Here is a 7,092-nt window from a genome sequence, read left to right as displayed (position 1 = left end):
CCTGCTATCCCGCCCCCCCTCAGCTCAGCTAGTGCCCCTCAGCCCCTCACCCCTGTTATCTCAGCCCTGCTACAGCTCAGCCAGTGCCCCTCAGCCCCTGCCCCTGCTATCCCAGCCCTGCCACAGCTCAGCCAGTGTCTCAATCCCCACCCGCTACCCCCCATTATCCCAGCCCTGAGCTCCCCCCCACAGCTGTCTCATTGCCCCTCAATCCCAATGCACAGCCCCCTGCCACAACACCCCCCCACAGCTCAGCCATGCCCCTCAGTCCTCACCCACAGCCCCCTGTTATCCTAACCTGGAATTCCCCCGCCACAGCCCCCAGCCTGCCCAACTCAGTGCTGTCCTGCAGCGACCCTTGCTCTGTAATGACGGGGGGGGGGCATGCCTGTCAGACAGGCCTATGCTAGTGGCCCTTTCCCTCTGCGCTGCCTTGCCCTCCTACACCCGTGATGCTCCAGGGCCATCAGCTTGGCTTACAGTACCTCCTGGGGTGGTACCTGGCTGTCAGGCCCGGGTGGACCCAGCCGGTGGCTCGCCCCCCTCCCACCCACCACATGCCATGGCTGGGCTGTAGAGCTTGGGTTCATTCCTCCCGGCGGCAGCAGGGGAGCGGGAGGGTGGGGTTCATGTCCTTGGAACAGGGTGGTGGAGACATCACGGCATATACAGCCCTGTGCAGGGATCAGGGACTGTACCAGCTCTCTTGCCCCTGTTCCCCCAGCCAGGAGCTGGGCAGTGCCAGCCGGACCAGCAGGGGGCCAAGCTTCATGCAGTTCCAGATAGGAGGGGGATGTTAATTTGAGCTAATTTGAGCTAATTTGCATAATATTTTCCAAACCGGTAACAGTAACAGGTTGTTATCCCTGGTGGGATACTGAGCTACAAGTTGTAACTGCATTGGAAGGCTGGGAGTCTATCCCTGGCTCTGGGAGGGGAGTGGGGTCTAGTGGTTAGAGCAGGGCAGCTGGAAGCCAGGACTCCTGGGTTCTATCCCTGGCTCTGGGAGGGGAGTGGGGTCTAGTGGTTAGAGCAGGGCAGCTGGAAGCCAGGACTCCTGGGTTCTATACCTGGCTCTGGGAGGGGAGTGGGGTCTAGTGGGTTAGAGCAGAGGTGACAAATGGAATAACCAAACAGGTAGCTTTGGCACAGTCGTTCGGAGAGGCGGGCGGTATGAAGCTTGATACTGTCATGTTAGAGACCTGGGCTGTCAGCTCTCTGGACGTCTGCTATAATGTGGGGCTGGGGACTGAGCCCTAGGCTGGGAGCCTGCATTGGGAGTGGCCCAGAAATGCCACCAGCACTTGGGAAAGAGATGTGAGCAGAACCCTGGTCACCTGCCTCCCAGCCCAGTGCCCCTTCCCCTAGGACGGCCCTAAAGCGGGAGGGGCTGGTGCTGCAGCCCCACTCCAGGGCACTGTCTGCCACGGTGGCTCTCCCCCGCCATGACTGGCTACACCAAAGGGGGCCCTATCTGTGTGACAGGAGTGGGGAAGGGGACCAGTATGCTCTGTGCTGCCCCCATCCTGGATCCCGCACCAATGATCCCCATTGCCAGCCTGCATCCAGCGCACTCTCTCCTCTGGCCTGGGCCACCCTCCAGCTGCTGCCGAGTACTGGAGCAGGTGCCGTGCCATTCTAAGCCCTGCTCCCCGACAGCCATGTGTCCCATGCTGGGTGGGTGCTCCCAGCCCCTGGGCTGCACACCCTGCCTGCTGTGCCATGAGCCCTGGCAAGGGGTGCTGTGCCAGCCCCTGTTCCCATGCAGCACCCTGCAGCACATTGCCTGGGGGACCCTGTTGTCCAGCACCCATCTCCAGTACCCCTCCTTGGCAGCAGCTGCCCCCTGGGGTCACTGGCAGAAAGCAGGCTGCCCCGGGGTGCCACTTCAGATTTTGGTGGGGTGGGGGCACTGTGACCATGATTCCAGGGGCTACTTAGGCAGTTGAAAACTCTATTTTTTTGCCAGATAACTTAGCAATTAGCTGACAGGAGCATTGTATCTAATTCCTGTATGAAAGAAAGGAAGAAAATTAAATAAATATTAGACCCGCTCAGCTCTAAAACAACATGTTCTGACATCTTGTGGCAAGTCACTTAAGGGACACTGGTTAGGTTTAAAATTTTAATGTATATTCTTACTTTGTAAGAGAGAGAGACCCCATCAGGACTCCTGGGTTCGATCCCAGCTCTGGGAGGGGAGTGGGGTCTAGTGGGTTACAGCGGGGGACAGATACATTTGGGTTCTATATATGAACATCAGAATGGCCATGCTGGGTCGGACCAAAGGTCAATCTAGCCCAGTATCCTGTCTTACGACAGTGGCCAATGCCAGGTATGTCAGAGGGAATGAACAGAACAGGGAATCATCAAGTGATCCATCCCCTGTCACCCATTCTCAGCTTCTGGCAAACAGAGGCTAGGGCAGGGGCGGCTGCGGCTCTATGTTTTTTGCCGCCCCAAGCACGGCAGTCAGACGGCCTTCAGCGGCATGCCTGCGGGCGGCCCACAGTCACGAGGATTCGGCGGCGTTTCTGCGGGTGATCTGCCGGTCCCGCAGCTTTGGCGTACCCGCCACCGAATTGCCGCCGAAACCGCGGGACCGGCAGTGGACCTCCCGCAGGCGCGCCGCCAAAGGCCGCCTGACTGCTGCCCCCCGCGGCTTGACGCCCCAGGCATACGCTTGCTGCGCTGGTGCCTGGAGCCGCCCCTGGGCTAGGGACACACAGAACATGATGTTGGCTCCCTGCCCAATAGCCATTGATGGACCTATCCTCCCTTAACTTATCTAGTCCTTGTTGGAACCCTGTTATAGTTTTGGCCTTCACAATTTCTCCTGGCAAAGAGTTCCCCAGGTTGATTGCGAAGAAATTCTTTCTGTTGTTTGTTTTAAATCTGCTGCCTATTAATTTCATTGGGTGACCCCTAGTTCTTGTGTTATGTGAAGGAGTACATAACATTTCCTTATTCAATTTCTCCACACCATTCATGATTTTATAGACTTCTAGAATATCCCCCCCTTAGTCATCTCTTTTCCAAGCTGAAAAGCCCCCGTCTTTTTAATCTCTCCTCATACGGAAGCTGTTCCATACCCCTAATCATTTCTGTTGCCCTTCTCTGTACCTTTTCCAAATGCAATATATATTTTTTTGAGATGGGGTGACCAAAACTGCATGCAGTATTCAAGATGTGGGCGTACCATGGATTTATATAGCGGCAATATGATATTTGCTGTTTTATTATCTATCCCTTTTCTAATGATTCCCAATATTCTGTTCGCTTTTTTGACTGCCGCTGCACATTGAGCAGAGGTTTTCAGAGAACTATCCACAATGACCTCAAGATCTTTCTTGATGGGTAACAGCTAATTTAGACCCCATCATTTTGCATGTATAGTTGGGTTTATATTTTGCCATGTGCATTCCTTTGCATTTAGCAACATTGAATTTCATTTGCCATTGTGTAGCTAAATCACCCAGATTTGTGAGATCCCTTTGTAGCTCTTCACAGTCTGTTCTGGACTTAACTATTTTAAGTAGTTTTGTATCATCTGCAAATTTTGCCTCCTCACTGTTTACCCCTTTGTCCAGATCATTTATGAATATGTTGAAGTTGAACAGCACTGGTTCCAATACAGGCCCGTGGGGGACACCACTATTCCATTCATACCACTTATTCCTATCTTTTAACTGGAGTGCCTGGCAATGCTTTCAGGATCATGTAAGGATCCTTAATTTAATTTAATTTAATGACAAGCCTTTCCTTATCTTAATCACCCTGCCTCTGTTTATAAACAAACTCCCTGCCCCAAGGGTGGAAGCTGGGAGCAGCACAGAACTCATCACATATCACACTCAAGCTGTGTTGCAGTTAGGAGCTCCATCTGGGGCTATGGCGTGTGCTGTGAGCAGACTTCAGGTACGAAACTCGGGGGAGGGAGAATAGAGCCCCCCCCCCATACCTTCTAAGTGGTGCTCCTGCCCCCAGGGAGTCTGTGCCACAGCGCCTGGATGTGCTGGAATCCACCGTCCGCGGGTGGGGGTGGGTGGCAGGCTGCCGGCCCTGAACAATGGTCCCTTTGAGCCTGGAGCCCGAGAGCCAGCACAAAGCACTCTGTGCCTGCAGAATAGGCCATTCTAGTGTGCCCAGGTGCCAGCCAGCTGGGCACAGAGCGCCAGGGCACAGTGGGCCAGCACATGGTGTGGGGGGCTCTGGATGCTGACCCCCATTCCGATCTTCCCTCCCCACCCTCTAGTGCCCCCCATTACCACCCTATGGGCACCCCATTCTCACCCCTAGGCATCCTCCCCCACCTCCACTCCCATCCCATGGGTCCCCCACCCCTTCCCTTCTACCCTCGCCCCCCACTGCATCCCCTGGACCAACCCCTCTCCCTTCCCCCTCCTCACTGCCTCCCACTGGCCACCCACTTCTTCCCTTCCACCCGCATCTCCCCACTTCCCCATGAGCCTCCTTCTCAGCCCCTTCCATCCCACACCCACCTCCACTCCTCATGGCCCCCCCCAGCTCCTCCTTCCCCATGGGCCACCCGCCCTCCCTCACTGCTCCCCCTTGGCTGCCTGCCCCTTCCCCCGATTCCATGCAGGTTCACTCCCACTGCCTGCGGCACCAAGGGACCCACTGAGCCACATACACCACCTTAGTCACTGCATGGCACCACTGAGCCTTGTACACCACCTTGGGCACCACATGGCACCAAGGGCATGTCCCCAGGGCTCAGAGCTGCTCTCCCCCACAGGATAGTGGCTGGGGCTCTCAGAGGATCCCCCATAACCCCGTCTGGCCAGGACCCCTGTAGAAAGGGGCCCTGCCATGGGCCAATCCCTTGTTACCAGCTGCTAAGCCACCCCCATGGGCCCTGAGCAGGGCATGGGTCACAGTCTGGGTGCTCTGTGGGGGGAGGGGCTGGGGCACCAGCAGGCAGGGCCCTGGGCAGGGACAGGTTCATGGCTCAAACACAGCACAGGCCACGATGCCCTGCATCCCCCAGCCTGCCCTAAATCAGATAGCATTCGCCCCGGGCAGTGCCTGCCCCCAATGCACAGGCCTCCACGGTGGGGCAGGGACTTGTCATGCCCCATCCTGCCCCACCTAGCTCCCCCCTGGCCTCTGCTCCTCCCCCACTCCCATAACCCTCCACAGCCTCTATAGAGGGAAGTGTCAGGCAATCTGAATGAATGCCTGTCCTGAAGCGTGGTCTGGGGCCAATGGCGTCCCCGGCATTAAGGTTGTCAGACACTTCCCATGATAAGATCCTGTTTTCATGTGCTTCTGACTTTGCCATGCTGTAACTGGTCAGGGCAGACCCTCCCAGACCCGGCGTCTCCCTCTGGCGGAGTTTGGGGGGAAGGTTTCAAGAGAAGGGGAAAAATACATTGTTTTGCCACGTTAAAAAAACCTGTACACCTGCTTTATTGAGCTCTAGCGCTGCCGTGCTCTAAAGCAGGGACTGGACATTTGGCCCTGGAATCAGGGATGTGCCTTTTGCTGTTCTCACAAAAATTCACCCAAATATGTCCAAGTTACAGCCCTCCGAATAGCTCAGTTTGCACCTGCTCAGCAGCAACTTGTTAGCGTTGGGCTGCCAAACTCTCCAAAGATTCTGCCTTCAGTGAGCATGCTCCAGCCCCTCAGTGCCTAGAGCACCCACAGAGCAACTAAGCATGCTCTAGCTCTGAGCAGGACCCCTGGGGCAGGCTTTCAGAAGTGCTGTCCCATGGTGTTCCTTGGAGCAGGTTTCTCCATTGGGCTCAGCAGTAGATAAGGGTGAAGCCCCCCTCTGTAAGTCTGCCCGCCCCCTCTAGCAGTGCAGATTCACTGGGTGACCTTGGGCAGTCACTTAAAGGTGACCTGCAAAGGGAAAACATCTGTTTGCCTTGCTTCGCATAGGGAAAGCCTGAACCTTTGTTTGTTTGTTTGTTAAACATAAGGGTGTGTGTCTACCTTTTTCACACTAGAAATTCAGGTCTTGGCTATTGTGATTTTCTGGGATGACTGGAGAGCTGGGCGGGCTGGGACAGCACAGACACAAGGTGCACAGGGAATCTGTCATGGGGCAGGGGGGAATCCATCTTGCTGTTAAAAATATGCATCTTATTTCCAGTTTGATTTTTTCTACGATGGGTCTCAGTCTCTGGTGCAAGAGCCTTCTCCTCTGCAACCCCTGCCTCCTGGAGCAGCATTGCTGTACCTCTCCTCCTCACCTGGGGCACAGCCCCCAGGGGGAACACCCCTGGGACAAGATGGTGGTGGTGGTTGTTGGGTGCGTGGGGGGAGGGAGGGAAGAGATATTCCAGGACAAGCTGGGGCAGTGGCTGTGACTCTTCCCCCTGCTGCTATTCTGTTCTACCCAGCTGCATTGGCCAGGCTCTTGGGCCCTGTACCCCCCAGGGCCGCCCAGAGGGGGGGCAAGTGGGGCAATTTGCCCCAGGCCCCACAAGAATATAGTATTCTATAGTATTGCAACTTTTTTTTTAATCCAAGGGCCCCCCGAAATTGCTTTGCCCCGGGCCCCCTGAATCCTCTGGGCAGCCCTGGTACCCCCAGCAGCCCTTGGCTAGGAACCAACCCCCCCTAACCCCAGTAACAGAGTGACAGTCTCGTGGGCAGGGACTCAGGATACGTGGGTTCTAGTTGCTGTCCTGCTCGGTAACTGTGGCAGGTCCCCCACTCCTTTGCCTCAGTTTCCCCACCGTGCCTGCGTGGATTGTGGCAGGCCAGGGAGGGCCTCCCTCTGGCACAGCGGGGCTCCGTTCCCTCGTTCCCAGGCCAAAGGGCCCCGGCAGAGGAGCGCGCTCCTGGCCGGCCTGGCTTGCTGTGGGCGCGGCGGCGCAGCTGCGCGGTAATCACTAGCCGCCGGCGGGCGGGCTGGGGTGGGGCCGGGGCTGCTCTCCGCCTCCGCCGCCCTCCCTGCAGCCTGCGAGAGTCCGCGCTGCACTTCCCGCGGGGCTGGGGCTGGCCACGGCGGGGAGCGGGGACCGCCGAGCTGTCACGGGGAGCTGGTGAGTGGCGGGGCCGCTCCCGCTCCGGAGCGCAGGGGCTGCGGGGTCTCAGCTGTGCCCAGCAGGGTTC

At 57.1% G+C, this 7,092-nt stretch overlaps 1 protein-coding gene across 1 annotated transcript in view; it reads left to right on the top strand.

The window, feature by feature from the left end:
- The first annotated feature begins 6,945 nt into the window (after positions 1 to 6,945).
- PLEKHG3 (pleckstrin homology and RhoGEF domain containing G3) overlaps positions 6,946 to 7,092 on the top strand; it is a 39,429-nt gene continuing 39,282 nt past the window's right edge. The window contains exon 1 of the mRNA XM_026661108.1: positions 6,946 to 7,022. The gene's annotated coding sequence lies outside the window, so the exon portion shown is untranslated. The remainder of the gene's footprint in view (positions 7,023 to 7,092) is intronic.

The sequence above is a fragment of the Terrapene carolina genome, unplaced genomic scaffold (assembly GCF_002925995.2).
Source record: "Terrapene carolina triunguis isolate 2854851 unplaced genomic scaffold, T_m_triunguis-2.0 Scaffold926, whole genome shotgun sequence".
Classification (NCBI taxonomy): Eukaryota; Metazoa; Chordata; order Testudines; family Emydidae; genus Terrapene; species Terrapene triunguis.
Note: the sequence above shows the minus strand (reverse complement) of the source record. Positions and strands in the feature narration are given on the sequence as shown.